At 38.0% G+C, this 17,606-nt stretch overlaps 1 protein-coding gene across 1 annotated transcript in view; it reads left to right on the forward strand.

Moving 5' to 3' along the window:
- PDCL3 (phosducin like 3) overlaps window positions 1-17,606 on the forward strand; it is a 205,176-nt gene that overhangs the window by 132,564 nt on the left and 55,006 nt on the right. The window contains exon 9 of the transcript XR_010405738.1: window positions 2,232-2,364. The gene's annotated coding sequence lies outside the window, so the exon portion shown is untranslated. The remainder of the gene's footprint in view (window positions 1-2,231; window positions 2,365-17,606) is intronic.

A 17,606-nucleotide genomic window follows, 5' to 3' on the forward strand; every position in this document is an offset into this window, starting at 1 on the left:
ATGACCTCATTTAATCTTAATTACCTCCTAAAAGGCCCTATCTCCAAATACACTCACACTGGGTATTAGGGCTTCAACATGAATTTTGAAGGGATTGAATTCATTCCATAACACTGAGTTTAGTCACATTCTAGGATACAAAGTCAAAACACAAAAATCTCATATTTCTAAATACTTGTAGTGAATAATTGAAAAAAAAAGGGGTACCATGTAAAATAACTCCCCTCAGAAGGAAATATGTAGGTTTAATTCTAACAAAATATACATAGAATCTATGTGCTGAAACTCTGAAATGCTGATGAAATGAATCAAAGAAGACCTAAATATATGTAGAGCCATACCATGTTCATGGATTGGAAAATTCAACATAGGAAAAATGTCAGTTTTCCCCCAAGTTGACCCATGGATTGGAGGCAATTCAACCAAACTCCTAGCAGAATTTTTATAGATATTTGACAAGCTGATTCTAAAGTCAGTATAAAAGGCAAAGAAACTAGCATAGCCAAAAGAATACTGGCCTTAGAAGAATCCCACTATTCAATTTTAAGATTTACTTCAAAATAACCAAGACAGTGTGGTATTGGCAGAGAGAGAGATACGTAGATTAATAGAACACAATAGAGAGTACAGACATAGACACAAATATGAATGGCTGATTTTTGCCAAACATGCAAATGCAATTCAGTGGAGATATGATAGTATGTTTAACACATGGTATTGGCATTCATACAAACAAAAAAGTGAATTTCAATCTGAACCTTACACGTTATACAAGAATTAACTCAAAATGGATCATAGATCCTAATAGTAAAAAAAAAAAGAAAAGAAAAGAAAATATACAACTCTAAAACTTTTCGAGGAAAATGTAGAATATCTTTGTGACCTGAGGTTAGGCAAAGAGTTCTTAGACATGACAGCAAAAGCCCAATTCATAAAAGAAAAAAAATGATAATTTGGATTTAATCAAAACTGAAAGCTTTTGTTCTGTGAAAGATTGTTAAAGAATGAAAACACAAGCTAAAAACTTGGAGGAAACATTTGCAAATCATGTATCTAACAAAAGGCTTGTATCCAAAATATGTTAAAAAACTGTCTTACTCAACAAACAACCCAGTGGAAAAATTGGCAAAAGACTTAGACAGACCCTTCACCAGAGAGTATATGGATGGCAAATAAGCACATGAAAGATGTTCAACATCATTAGCCAGTAGAGATATGTAAATTCAGACTATAATGAAATATCACTATGTACCTATCAGAATGGCTGAAATAAGAAATGCTATCAGTGCCAGGACCTGGTGAAGATTCAGCAGTACAGAAGTCCTGTGTACATTGCTAGTTGAAATGTAAATTGGTGCAGCCAGTCTAGAACAGTTTGGCATTTTCTTATAAAAAATAAATATACACGTGTCATCTCACCCAGCAATCCCATTTTTAGGTATTTGCCCTAGAGAAATGAAAATTTATGTTCATTCAGAACCCTGTCCACAAATGTTTAAAGCTATTCTATGAATAATTACCAAACACTGGAAACAATCTAAATGTCCTTCAGTGGATAGATGGATAAACAAAGTGGGACATCTATACATTAAGAGGCAAGAAACTATTGATACACATAACAATGGGGATAAATCTCAAAGGCATTATGCTGAGTGAAAGGAGCCAGTCTGGAAAGATTACATACTATATGATTCCATTTATATAAGATTTGAAATTCTCAAAAAGAAGTATAGTGAGAGAGAGCAAGTAAGTGTTCATCAGGGGTTAAGAGTGGAGAAGAGGGTGTAACTAAGGCAAGGCAGTCTAAGAGAGCTTTTTGGGTGATGGAACTATTCTGTATCTTGATTGTGGTGGAGGTTACACTACTCCGTTGGTGTGCTTAAACCCATGGACCTGTCCATACAAAAAAAAGTCAATTTTGATGTATATTAATTTTAAAAAGTCATATTTTGGGGGGGGGGGACAGATTTTTTTTAATTAGAATAAATAAATACACATTATGGCAGAAATTATTATTGTCCCCTAATATCCATCCTCCCTTTCTTCCTTTTAATAATGGACTTCTCTCTGTGAGTGTTGGGAGGGCAGATGGCTGCCCAGAGACTGGTTTCCCAGCCTCCCTTGCAGCTAGATGTAGCCCTGTAACTGGGTTTTGCCAAGTGAGATAAGAGTACCTCCTTGAAAAAAAGGCGATTTATGCCCTCCCTTTACTTCTTCCTCTTCTCCTGGAGGTGGTGCTGATGAGCTACTCTCAACCACAAAGATGAGGACAACTGGAGCAGGCGACTTAGACCAATGTGGGGCCAGCTGGGAACCTGGGTGATCTCATGGAGTGGAGCCCAACTTTCTGCCCTGGACTGGTAGGTAAGAGAAAAAGAAACTCTGAACTAATGTAGGATAAAGCATTTTGCAGTTTCTTTGTTAGACCAGCTTAATCCTTACCATAATTAATACACATTATTCATTGTAGAAAAATATAAAGGGTAAAATAAAAGTCATCCAGAGTCTTACCCTCCGAGACACACCTTGATCTCACCTTGGCCCTTTCGATATGCTGGTAGGGTATCGTTAAAAAAAGAAATCTTCCAAAGATAATGAGCTTATCTGGTATTTTGTAGATTTCTTAAAGAATCCTGGATTTGGGAGGGAGGATATAAGGATAAAATTCCCCCTTAGATTTCAATACCCACCCCCCTTCCCAGGAAATACCACTGCCTGGAGATTGTGCCATTAACACATTACTACTCAGGGTCAGAGTGAAACCAGGTTTATAACCAGTTCTTGAGGAGGACATGTTCCTGTAGTGATTTCTCTCACCTTGAGTGAGAGAAATTAGTTCAAAATCCTTAAGAGCTTGGTCTTTGGAGCTGGAAAGTCATGGGTTCAAGGCCTAGTTCTACTTCTTATTTATGTGTGTAACCTTGAGCAGGTGTCTTAACTTCTCAGAATTTCAGTTTCCTCTGCTCTAAAATGAGAATGAATAATAGCACCTCCCGTATGGGGTTGTTGTTTGAATTAAATGTGATGATAGACATAATTAGAGCACTGGGCCTATCACATAATAAGTTCTCAGAAATGGGGGGCTAGTTGATTATTCCTACACCACATGTTGAGGACCTACAATATGCCAGGCACATCTCTAGGCACTGGGGAGATAGCAGTGAGCGACACAAAAAAGATCCTTGCTTTCTTGGATCTTACCTTCCAGTGGAGGAGACAGGCAATAAACAAAATTTTTTAAATGATAGTAGATCTGATGAAATTAAGATGGAAACTGGCTTATTGTTAGTAACACTAATAGCTTGGGCATGTGTGAGGATGTTTGGCTCCAGTTTCCTCCCTCAGTTCTGCAGTGTCTATGCAGAGAGCTGGGCAGGGTGGGTATGAACAGTGACGACATGAAAGGACTTACACAGGAGAGCTCATGCAATGAAAACTTCGTGGGCCATGGCAGGTGCCCTGCTCTCTATGTGAAGTGTTCTCCATTGCTGAGAATGGCTGAAGCCTTCACCTGTCAGAGCCCTGCAGTTACAGGGCAGGAGGCAGAAGTCTCTGGTACACCAACAGGGTTTCAGAACTTCTGACCCTCTCTTGGCAGCACAGTTAGCCCCCTTTGGGGGCCACTAGAGAATAGCCTTAACCTTCCGACTGAATGGACCGCAGGTTGTTTCTACTGAGAAAGAATTTCTCTATTCGTGGATCAAAAGCTAAACAGCAGTTCTCAGAACTCTGTTATTTATCAGAATCATGTCTAGATTTTTAAAAAAATACCACCTAAGCCATTGCATTCCCAGAAAGTCTGCTCCAGTGCAACTCAGGGATGGAGACCAGGCATTCTTGTTCCATGGTGATTTATATGTGCCCTCAGTGTTCAAAGCCACTGGTTCCAGATCCAACTTCCATCCTCAAACCAAATCACAGACCACTTCTTGCCCCCAGGCAGGAATGGTCCAGATGCTGTGCCTTTGTAGAGCCAGCTTGTCACTTCTGTCCCTGGAGTTTAGAGGAGGATGGCCATGATGGAGGAGGGACTAGAAACATTCCCACAGGAGAAGCAGGCTGCTTCCCAGTGGTGCAGAGTTCATTGGTCATGCTATCCCTCTAGCCTGGAACACTTGCTCTTCTACTCTTCATGGCTTCTCTAAGTCTGACCAACCTTCAGACTTTCTGCTTCCAAACCTCTTCTCTGGTGACAGCGGCCCTTTTTTTGAAATCTGGCCCATGAGTAGTAATAGGGTTTTACAATTTATAAAGTGCCATTGCATATATTATGTCATTTAATATTTTCAGCACCCAATGAGGCAGATATTATAATCATATTACAAAGGGAGAAGCCACAAATTTGGGATATTGAATGATGTGCAAAGATCCCTGAACCTGTAACTAACAGGTCTGGAGTCCAGGTTTCCTTCCTCCAAAGTGCTCTCAATTCCTGCCCTACATGGCAGATTCCCGTTGACAATATCCTGCCACCTGACCATTTCATTTCTATAGGTGTCAGCATGGTTGGTTTAGTCTTCCCAAGTGCTTAATCATAAAATTTACATTTTTTTTCCTTCTCCGTTGTGTTAAAATGCTTCATTCATGATAGTCCCAATTTGAATGAGTTTATTAAACATATATTGTTCACCTAGCACCTAATTAAAAATTATACTACTTACAAAAACAAGTTGAAATTCATTTTCTGGAGAAGATTGCTTGCATAAAATAAGCACACTTTTCTAGCTTTAGTCCTAAGTTCTAATTTAGAGAGCCAAGGTGGACGTGGGCTGGGCTGAGTTGCTCTTTCCCTTTGGTTTGCTGTGAGCACAGGAGGTTCAGGAATCATGAGGGTTTGGGTGCTGTTGCATCTTTTTTTTTTTTTTTAATTAAAGATTTTTATTTATTTGAGAGAGAGAATGAGAGACAGAGAGCATGAGAGGGAGGAGGGTCAGAGAGCGAGGCAGACTCCCTGCTGAGCAGGGAGCCCGACGTGGGACTCGATCCCGGGACTCCAGGATCATGGCCTGAGCCGAAGGCAGTCGCTTAACCGACTGAGCCACCCAGGCGCCCTGCTGTTGCATCTTTAACAACACCCTTCATGGGGTCACACCTTTTCCCACACAAGCCCGTGCATAGGCATTCATTTAGTATAGGCACTGGAAGGTCTCAGGGTAACAGCATGGCACTTTTTCTGGAAGGTCATCAGCTCCATCAATTTCACATTTTCTCACAGGAAAATTACAAATGATTAATTAAAGGTACAGAGTCATCTGGAAGATACAGTCAGATGATTTGCACATTGAATAAAAAACATTGCCTTTTGCTTCATTCTTGTATCCCATCACTTTAAAATGCATTGATCAAAATTATCAGAACTCAGTCAACTTCATTCAAATCCCAAAGACTCCAGCACAATAGATTTGGCAAGGGACATTTCTGATTTTCCTCTCACACAGCTCAGATTTCTTCATCATTTACAGCAGTCAAGTTAAGCAGCTCTGCTGCATAGAGGGAACTGGTGGGCTGCCAGCTGCAGCATTGTGTGGATCTGGAGATATTTCCAATTAGACAAGAGTAGGAGGCTGCCTCCAAGAGAGATGGGAAGATGACTACTCCCTTTGCGCTATAAAAGGGAAGAGAATTTGACCCTCTGGGGGAGATTTCACAGTTGGGAAATAGTGACATCCTCACTCAGTTTCCTGCAAGGGATCCATGCAGGGGACCAAAACCTAGGCCTTCCTTTCTCCATGGGCTGAGCTGAAGCTGAGCATGGCGAGACCACACTAGACTCCTGCAGTTCCCAAAGCCCCCCTGACTTCCTCACATCTCTGTGCCTTTGCTCAGTCTCTGCCCTACACCAGATAGGAATAGCCATGAGTAGACACTGCAGAAGAGAAGATGTATGCACTGGAAGATGAAGGCATAGCAAGATAAACTACCCAAATGTAGAACAGAGAGGGGAGAACTTTAAAAAGTGAAACCAGACAGTAGTGACTTGTAGAGCAAATCAGGCAGTCCCACTTACATGCATTCAGAACTCCCAGAGAATGGGGAGAGGGAAGAGGGGAAAAATACATGAAAGAATAATTTTTTCCAAATTCTATAAAGACTTTATAAACCCAGAGATCTATGACAATCAGAAACCCTAAGGAAGACAAACACAAAGTAAACCACTACCAAATCACACCATATTTAAATTCCTGAGCCCTAATAGAAAAGATGGATGATAACAAGCATGTGGAGAAATTGGAACTCTCATACATTGCTGGTGGGAATGTGAAATGGTGTGGCTGCTATGGAAAACAGTTTAGAAATTTCTCAAAAAGATAAAATAGATTTACCATATGATCCAGGAATTCCATTCCTAAGTACATACCCAAGAGATTTGAAAATATAGATCCACACAAAAATTCATACACAAATGTTCAGTGTAGCATGATTCACAATAGCCAAAAAGTAAAAACGACCCAAGTGTCCATTAACTGATGAATGGATAAACAATATGTGGTGTATCTATACAACGGAATATTATTTGGCCAAGAAAAGGAATAAAGTTCAGATTGTATGATACCGTTTACATGCACTATCCAGATAGGCAAATCAATATAGACAAACAGTAGATGAGTGGTTTCCAGGGACTAGAGGGTTGATGGAGTGGGAATGACTGCTAATGGGAATGGGATTTCTTTTGAAATGTTGAGTGTTGAAAATGTTCTGGAATCCAATAGTGGTGATTGATGCACACTCTGGATATACTACAAACTATGACATGTGAATTTTATGGCATGTGAATTAGATTACAGTGAGGTGTGATTAAAGAAAAAAAGACAAATTATAAAAATAAATTCCTGAGCCCAAGTCATAAAATGAACATCTTAAGAGCCAGACAAAAAAGATGCTTTAAGTACAAAGAAACAAAGAGTGGCTATAGATTTCTAGTAAGAAATTATAAAAAAAAAAATAAGAGAATGGAACAAAATGTTTAACATAATAAAAAAGGGTCATCCTAGAATTATATATCCATTAAGAGGAAGAAAAATGGAAGACTTTTCAGACAAATAAAAGCTAAGGTAATTCTTCGCACCTGTACCATGAGAAGTAGTAAAGGTGAAGGAACATGATCCCAGATGGGAACTTGGATCTACACAAAGAAATGAGAAGCAACAGAAATTTTAAATATCTGGGAAACTATAAAATACTTTTTCTTATTCTAAAAAACAAACTCCTTAAAAGATAGTTACCTGTTTTAGGCAAACATAATGACAACATATAGCAGAGTTCATAATATGAGTAGGAGTAGGAGTACTGTTATGTACTACATAACAGTAGTACAAAAAATGTACAAGAAATGGAAGTATATCTATATTTTTCTTATGTGTGAGGAAATATGATATCATCTAAAGGTAGGTTTTGATCATTAGAGATGAATATGATAAGCATTAGAACAAACTTACACACTAAAAAGATATAGCTAATAAGCTAATGGTGGAGATAACAAAGAATAATAAAATATATTCAATAAAAAATAAGGAGGAAAAGAAAAAAAGAACAAAGGAATGAAAAAATACAAAATATAGAAAACAAATAATGAGGTGATAAACAACCCAAATATATCATTTACCTTAAATTAAGTGGCCTAACCCTTGCTGCCCAATACACTAACCACTGGCCACATGGAGCTCTTTAAATTAGTTTAAAATATACTAAAATAAACAATTTAGCTCTTCAGTCACACTAGCAATGTTTCAAATGCTCAGTAACCACCTAATTAGTGGCTAGCATATCAAACAGATAATTTATAACATTTGCACATCAGAAAAAGGTCTATTGGAAAAGACTAGTCTAAATATTCCAATTAAAATCAAAATTATGAAACTGAATAGAAAAGCAAGAGCTATCTTCCAAAATAAAACACAGGCACACATGCGTGTGCACACATATGTGGAGATGGAGAGGGTCAGAAGTTAAAGGATGGAAAAAGATATACACTGCAAACACTAATTATAAGAAATTTGGAGTATGTAATGTATGGGGATTAACATAAGAATAAAAAAAAAAAGAAATTTGGAGTGATTCTATTAATGTCAAACAAAGCAGACTTCTGAATAAGGCACACAACCAAGGATGAAAGGGAACATTTCAAAAAGGTAAAGGACTCATTTTACTTAAAAACCTTTAATACTAAAGAAGATTTAAAAATACTAGACATGGGTTAGTACTCAGTAAGAGATTCAAAACTACACTGGACATATCTTCCTGCATGAAACATGAAAAGTTGGATAAAATATGTGCAACAGTGGTCTTCAAGGCATTAGATAGCAGGCAACAAAGGACAGTGCTTCCCTGACTGACAGGAAACAAATGGGGTGAACCCAATAACTGCCTCATCTACAGGCCCTGGTGCAGGGATGGAGAGCACAGGTGGAGCCTGGTGACTCGCTGAATGGAGGACACAGAGCTGAGCTGATGGTCCAGGGAGATGAAAGCAGCTGGAGATTACAGGACAGAATGCCAGAGAAGAGAGACTTGTATGAAGAGAGAACTCCAGAGATCACAGGGGTATACATATGTCAAAACTTTAAAAACTGTACACTTAAATGTGCACAGTTACTGCATGTTAATTATAGCTCAATAAAGCCTTTTTTTAAAAAGATAAGGGCATATATGAGCAATTTTATGCCAATAAATTCAAACAAGGTAAATAAAATGGACAAATTTCTTGAAAAATACAAATATCAGAACTGTCTCCAGAAGAAACAGACAACTAAAGAATATGTATTTAAGAAATTGCAACTGCATAATTGCAGTGTTTGCACAAAGAAAATTATAGGCACAGATGACTTCACTGGCAAGTTTTCTGAAACACTTAAGGAAGAAATGCCCCAATTCTACCCAGTTGTTTTCAGAAATTAGAGGAGGAAACACTTCCCAACTTATCCCAGGGGCCAGCATTACCCTGATACCAAAACCAGACAAAGGCATTACCAGAAAAGAAAATTGCAGACCAACATCATTCATGAACATGGATTCAAAAATCCTTAAGGAATCTTAGAAAATCAATTCCAGCAATATATAAAAATAATAACACATCATGACCAATTTGGTTTATCCCAGGAATGCAAGTTTCATTTAAGATTGGAAAATCCATTAATGTAACTCACTATATCAACAAACTAAAAATTAATAAAGACCAAATAGATTTAGGAAAATCATTTGACAAAATTGAAAACACACTTATGAAAAATCTCTCAGCAAACAAGAAATAGAAGAGAATTTCCTAAACCTTATAAAATGCATCTATGAAAAACTTAAAACAACTAATACTATCTTGAGAGTATTGATGGATAAAGAGTATGCTGTATCCTTGTTCACTGCTTTTATTCAACATCGTACAGGTCATAGTCAATGTAAAAAGGCAAAGCAAAAAAGATACAAAAGGTATATAGACTGGAAAGGAAGAAATATAACTCTCATTTTTTGGAGACAACATATTTGTATACAAAGAAAATCACTAGAAAAAAACAAAGCTATTAGAACTGAATAACTGATTTTAGCAAAGGCACAGGATGAAATTTACAAATCAATAAACAAAGTGAATTGTATTTCCATATAGTAGCAACAAACAATTGGAAATTGAAATTTTAAAACAAGACTATTTAGAGTATCACCAGAAAACAGACATAGTTAGGGATAAATTTAAGCCAAATATGTCAAAGAAATACACAGTGTACACTATAAAATGTTGCTGACAGAAATTAAAGAACACCTAAATAAATGGATAGTTATACCATATCCATGGGAAAAAAGACTCAATATTATTAAGATGGCAATTCTCAAATTGATCTATAGATTCAATACAATCCCAATCAAATTCTCAACAGACTTCTTTTGTAAAAATTAGATAATTCTGAAATGTATATGGAAATGCAAAGAATCTAGATTATCCCAAGAATTTTGAAAAAGAATACCAAAGTTAGAGTACTTATATTACCCGATTTAAAGACTTACCATAAAGTTTACAGTGATCAAGACAATTGGGTATTGGTGCAAGAATAGCTATATAGACCAATAGGGCCAAAAAATTATTAGATAGAGACCCACTTATCAATGGATATTTAACAAAAGAGCCAGGGTAATTCAATAAGAAAAAGAGTTTTTCCAACATATAGTATTGGAACAACTGGATATTCATATTTGGGGTGTGTGTGAAAAAGAAGCTCATTACCTTCCTCCCAGCATAAACATATAGACTCAAAATAAAACTCATGATGTATCTCAGACCGAAATATAAAAAGTAAAACCACAGAGCTTTTGGAAGAAAATATTGGAGCATATCTTACTCATTAGGGAGAAGACAGTGATTTCATAGACAGGACACAGAAGTCAATAACCATAAAAGGGAAAAATTATACATTACACTTAATCAAAATCTAAAATGTTTCATCAAAAGTCACCACTAAAAAAAATAAATAAGCAAACCATAGATAATGATAAAATCTCAATGGAACCTTTATCTGACAAAGGACTTTTATATTCAAAATAAATAAAAACTCCTACATTCAGAAATAAAATAAAAAGAATTCAATTTTAGGGGCACCTGGGTGGCTCAGTTGGTTAAGCGTCTGCCTTCAGCTCAGGTCATGATCCCAGGGTCTTGGGATTGAGCCCCATATCGGGCTTCCTGATCAGTGGGGAGCCTGCTTCTCCCTCTCCCTCTGCTGTCCTCCCCCTGCTTGTGCTCTCTCTCTCAAATAAATAAATTTTTTTAAAAATTCAATTTTAAAGGGTGGGACCAAAATTATGAATATACATTTCATCAAAAAAGATATGCAGGAGTGCCTGGGTGGCACAATCGGTTAAGCATCTGACTCTTGGTTTCAGCTCAGGTTGTGATCTCAGGGTTGTGAGACTGAGCCCCACACTGGGCTCTGTACTCAGTGTGGAGTCTGCTTAAGACTCTCTCTCTCCCTCTCCCTCTGCCCCTTCCTCCTCAAATAAATAAATAAATCTTAATAAAAGATATACAAATGGCAAGTAAGCTTGTGAAAAGATGTTCAACATACCAGTATCAGGGAAATGTAAATTAATATCACAACAATATAGCAGTACACATCCACTAGAAAGGCTAAAATAAAAAAGGTTGATAATACCAAATGTTGACAAGGATGTGGAGTGTGGCAGACAGGCTCTAACATGGCCCCCATGATCCCTGCTTCCTGATGTTCATGCCCAGTGTAATCACCTCCCTTTGAATGTGGGTGAGACCTATGTGGGTGAGCCAATAGAACATGGCAAAAGTGATGGGATGTCACTTGTGTGTTTACAGTACATAAGATTATAGCTTCTATCTTGCTCACCGACCATCTCTAATGGCTACCTCCCTTGCTATATTTGATGAAGTAAGCTGCCACATGAAGAGGCCCATGGGTCAAAGAATTGAGTGTGGCCACTGGCCAACATCCAACAGTTGCTGTAGCCTGACAGCCCACAAGGAAATGAATCCTGCCAACAACCACATAAACCTGGAAATGGATCCTTACCCAATTGAGCCTCTGGTGAACCACAGCCCTAGCAACACCATGATTGCAGCCTCATGAGAGACCCTGAAACAAAGGACCCAGCTAAATGCTGCCAAAATTCCTGACTGGCATCAACTGTGTGATAATGAGTATGTGTTGTTTTAACCCTCTACATTTGTAGTAACTTTTTATGCATCAATAGATAACTAATAGATGCAACAATTGGAACTGTGACACATTTATGGTGGGAGTGTAAAATGGCATAACCATCTTGTAAAATAGTTTGGCAATTTCTTATACAGATAAATATGCACTGCACTTACCCTAAGACCTAGCAGTTGCACTCTAGGTATTTACCCATGAAAAATAAAAATATGTATCCAAAAACAAAGGCATGTACATGAATACTCATAGCAGCTTTACACATAATAGCCCACAACTAGAAACAACCCAAATGCCCATCCATAGATGAATGAACAAAATGTGGAATATCCATATAATGGAATACTACTCAGCAGTAAAGGGGAATGAACTAATATATGTAACAACATTGATGAATCTCAAAACATCATGCTGGGAGAAAGAGGCGAGACATAAAAGAATATATTATATATTATTCCATTTATATTAATTCTAGAAAACATAAACCTAATTTATGGTAATAGAAACAGATCAGTGGTTATCTACAACTGGGGGTGTGCAGTTAGGACAGCAAAGGCTCACAAGACTGACTTTTAGGGGTGATTGCCATATTCTACATCTTGGTATGACAGTAGTTACAATGAGTTGTCAGAATTCATTGAGCTGTTCACTTAAAATTGGCACATTAATTGTATATGTTATTCCTCGATGAAATTGATTTTTAAAAAATAGAATTCAAAATGGGTTAAAGACTTACACATCAGACCTGAAACTGTAAAACTCCTAGAAGAGGAGCAAAACTTCATGACATTGGTCTTGGCAATGATTTCTTGGATATGACACCAAAGGCACTGGCAAAAAGAGCAAAAATAGACAAGTGGGACTGCATCAGACTAAAAAGTTTCTGCACAGAAAAATGAATAATTAACAGTGAAAAAACAACCTAGAGAATGGGAGAAAATATGTGTGAACCATGTATCTGATAAAGGGTTAATATCCAGAATAAGGAATTCCTACATCTTAATAGCAAAACAATCAAATAAACCAGTTTTTTTTTTAATCTTTTTTTTTTAAAGATTTTATTTATTTATTTGAGACAGAGAGAATGAGAGACAGAGAGCATGAGAGGGAGGAGGGTCAGAGGGAGCAGCAGACTCCCCGCTGAGCAGGGAGCCCGATGCGGGACTCGATCCCGGGACTCCAGGATCATGACCTGAGCCGAAGGCAGTCGCTTAACCAACTGAGCCACCCAGGCGCCTTAAACCAGTTTTTTAAGTGAGCAAAGGATTTAAATAGACATTTCTCCAAAGAAGACCTACAAATGGCCAACAGGTCTATGAAAAGATGCTCAACACCATTAATCTTCAAACACCATTTAGGATGGCTATTATAAAAAACAACAACAACAGAAGATAAGTGTTCGTGAGGATGTAGAGAAATTGGAACCCTTGTGTGTTTTTGGTGAGGATGTGAGATGGTGTAGCCACTATGGAAAACAGTATAAAGGTTTCCCAAAAAATTAAAAATAGAAATGCTATATGATCCAGCAGTCCCACATCTGAGTGTTTATCCAAGAGAATTGAAATCAGGAATCTTGAAGAGATATTGGCACTTCTGTGTTCACTGCAGCCTTATTCACAATAGCCAAGATGTGGAAACAACTTAAATGTGCACAGATGGATGAAAGAACAAGTAAAACATACTATATATATATATATATATATATATATATATATGCACAATGGGTGCTATTCAACCTTTAAGGAAAAAGAAAAGGAAATCTGATCATCTGATACAAAATGGATAAACCTTGAGGATATTGTGCTAAGTGAAGTAAGCTAGTCATGGAAGGACAAGATACAGCATGATTCTGCTTATGTGAGGTATCTAAAGTAGTCAAACTCATAGAAGCAGAGAATAAAATGGTGGTTGCCAGGGGCTTAGGTAGGAGAGGGAAATGGGGAGTTGATGATCAACAGGTTTAAAGTTTCAGTTATGCAAGATGAATAAATTCTAGAGGTCTGCTGTACAACATCATTCCTATATTTAACAAAACTGTATTGTACCCTCAAAAATTTTTTAAGAGGGTAGAGCTTAAATTAATTGTTCTTACCACAATTTTTTAAAAAAATAGGTCTTCAAATGGGCCATTTGTCCAAGCTATATCTACTCCTGACCCTAGACTGGGTAGGTGTGCCTTGGTTGCACAACCCTGGGAATGGGATTTCCCTCTCCACAGCACTTTTCACATGTTTGTATCATGGACTGTTCAGCTGTGAGTCTTCCAGTCTATAACATAAGCTAAGTTCAGGGATCTCCTTGGTTGACTTACACAGTGACTGGCCCAGAGCAGATATTTGTGGAATAAATATACAAATTTTTATAAAATTTTGTGGAGTTAATTGAAACTGTATGAAGTTCTTCTGCCATTGAGTGAGGTCAGACAGTCTGAACCAAGCAATTATGTGGTCTTTATAAAATTCTCCATTGAAGATGATGCATTCTGCTCTGACTGAGTTGTCAACAGACATGTTTCTGTGCCAAGTTCACTTTGATGAACAACTGCAATCAAAGTGTGATGCCAGAAGTGGCTTAAACTAAGTTAAGAAAACCATCTCCCCAGTTTAGTTCTGTCTGGGCGGGCTACTCATCACACTTGACAAGTCCCAGCTCTGATTAAGAACAGCTGGACTGAGCTTCTTTTCACATTTCAAGTTTAGGGAATTGAGGAAGGTTCTTACCAGTTGTCCCAGGCAGGATTGGTAATCCCTTCTTCTATGACCTCTGCCCCAGACCCCTTTGTTCTTACTTCTTTTCTAACATTCAGACTATTGGATTGTCATTATTGTTTGTATATCTGACTCTGTAGTCAAGTCTCATCTCTGTAAGGGAGAGTGCAAATCACCTTTTTAGCACCCATTTTTTCATGAATTTCAACATTTCTGAGTGTCTGCTGGTTGGTTTGCATTGAGTGGACATATGCCTAGTACAGTTTATTGATCACATAGTGGACCTTCAATAAACACAGGCTGCTATTAGTCTCTGTATCTCTGGTGTTAGTTTTCTCCAGTCCATTGAAAGTCAAGGTTGGTAACTTTCAGAACAACAGTGTCTCCTGGCCTGCCCAAGGTGACCTTACAACTAAATATAATGCAGTGATTTTTTTAAAAAAAGATTTATTTATCCATTTGAGAGAGAGAGCACATGAGTTGGGGAGGGAAAGAGGGAGAGAATCTTCAAGCAGACTCCTCACTGAGCATGGAGCTGGAGGTGGGGCTTAATTTCATGACCCATGAGAACATGACATGAGCTGAAACCAAGAGTAGGACACCCAATGACTGAGCCACCTGAGCACCCCTGCAGTGATTTTTAAAGGATGCAAAGGAAGACCCTGTAGCAGAAACAGCTAGCTGCTTTCTGAAAATCTTCCTCTCCTTCTTTAGTAATGGAACCTGGATTTTCACTAGGGGACATTACCACCCATCTGAAAGACTATTTTTCCCCAGACTCCCTTGAAGCTACATGTAGCTATGTGATTAAATATTGGCAAATGAAATGTAAACAAAATTTTTATGCCAATTTTAAGATCTCTTTATTTTTTCCTATTTATGTTAATTTTATTTTTTTTAAGTTTTAATTTTAATTTCAATTAGTTAACATACAGTGTTATATTAGTTTCAGGTGTACAATATACTAATTCAGCACTTCCATCCATCACCCTGTGCTCATCACAAGTGTACTCCTTAATCCCCATCACCTATTTCACTCAACCCTGACCCACCTTCCCTCTGGTAACCATCAGTTTGTTCTCTGTGGCTAAGAGTCTTTTTCTTGGCTTGTCTCTCTCTCTTATTTTTCCCCTTTGCTTGTTTGTTTTGTTTCTTAAATTCCACATATGAGTGAAATCATATATTTGTATTTCTCTGACTGACTTATTTCATTTAGCATAATACTCTCTAACTCCATCATGTCATTGTAAATGGTAAGATTTCATTCTTTTTTCTGTCTAAATAATATTCCATTCTCTGTGTGTGTGTGTGTGTGTGTGTGTGTGTGTGTGACATCTTCTTTATCCATTCATCAACTGATGGACACTTGGGCAGAAAATGTATTTGAAGAAATAATAGCTGAAAACTTCCCAATCTGGGGAAGAAAACAGATATCTAGATCCAGGAAGCACAGAGAACTCCCAACAAAATCAACAAAAGCAGACCCACACCACGATATGTTGTAATTAAACTTGCAAAATATAGTGATAAAGAAAAAATTTCGAGATCTCTTTAAAAGGAATGGGCATCCCCTTCTTCACTCTTTCCTAGCTGTTACCTGGAATAAAGATGTGATCACTGGAATTTTAGCAGCCTTTCTAGACCATGAGGATGCAAGTCAAACTTTGAAAATAGTAGACTGTTGATCTGGAGGGAGCCTGGTTTCTGAGGACTTAGTGAAACTCTCATGCCAGCCTTGGACATGCCACGTCCAGACTTTTTTCATCTTAGATGACAATAAACTTCTGTAATTGCTGTAGCCATTGTTATTTTGGGTTTCTAAAAGGACATCACTCAGCCAGGAATGATACTTTAATTCCACCTTTAGACCTTTTCTGTTTGACCTAAGAGTCATACATTTTTAAATAAATGCAATTACAGAGACTTCCACTCAAGTATGGAAGGTGCTCTGCAACCTGAAGTGTGTGTCAATAAGGAAAAAAATAGATGGCAGAAGAGAGAGATGTACCTTATGACAGGTTGACATCTAACTACTGCTGTAAATGTCATCCTGTTATGCTTAGGGCACAATCCTCCTTCACCAGAACACAAAGCTCTATGTGATCAGCTTCCTGTCTTCCTCCAATATCCTCTCCAGCCACATTGGCTCCCTTGCATACATATTCTCTCTCTCATACATAATGCTTCAAACCGGATCTCACCTTAGGGCCTGTGCACTGGGAATCCCATAGCCTGGAATGCTCTTCCCTCAGATCTTCACATGACTGGCTCCTCCTTGTCATTCAGGCTTCAGCTTTACATGTCACCTTCTCAGAAAGGGCTTCCTTGATGTATAAAATAGCCCTACAGGGTGTTTTCTAATTTATGTATTTATTTATTTATTGTCTGTCTACCCCTCACACCAACTGAACAGAAGTTTGACAAGTCACTTTATTTGCTCTATTCACCACTGTATCCCAGAACCTCAAATAATGCACATGCCTCTTTGTTGACCACTTGTTGATTGATCAAGCAATACTGAACATGAAGGGCCTTCTCCTTGGAGCAGCTGCTGCTCTGCTTTTGCTCATCCCTACTTGGCTTTCTGTTTTAACACATCCTTTTCTACATCTCAAAAAAAGTATTTTGTGCCAAATGGAGCAATTTCTTTTAGGCCTAATTTGCATAAACCAATCCTTCCGTAAAACCTGTATCTAGGTACTAACCCATATAGTACTTTGGACTGTCATAAATTATATAAATGTCAATAATAATCCATTTATAAGATTCTTTCCTGAGACTAGTTTTTAAGGAGTGGGGGATAGATATAATGTGAGAGCCTTGGTTATCTAAGGGGAAGTAGCACCACCAAGGGGAGAAAATACACAAAAAGAGGAGACTGAGGTGCATAAAGTTTCACTTAGAACCTATGGCTTCACACAGTCTATTAGTTGAGGTGAAGTTCCAGCAGTATGTGACTGAGACCCCAAATACCAGCGGCCTAAATAAATCTGAATTGATATGATAGTTCTGCTCTGCAAAGGCATCAGGGACACAGCCTCCTTCTACCTTGTTGTTCTGCCATCTCTAGTGCATTGCCCCCACTGCTAGGGTCCATGATGACTCACCACCAATTCAGCCCTTGGAAAGAGGGTGGGCCAGTGGGACTCCCTGCAAAATGCTCACACTATCTCCACTCACATCCCATTGGCCAGAACCTGGTCACATGGCCATCCCCAGCTGCAAAGGAGGCTGG

Source organism: Mirounga angustirostris, unplaced genomic scaffold (genome assembly GCF_029215605.1).
Source record: "Mirounga angustirostris isolate CCGP_5_RB_7025 unplaced genomic scaffold, mMirAng1.0.hap1 SCAF_10, whole genome shotgun sequence".
Taxonomy (NCBI): domain Eukaryota; kingdom Metazoa; phylum Chordata; class Mammalia; order Carnivora; family Phocidae; genus Mirounga; species Mirounga angustirostris.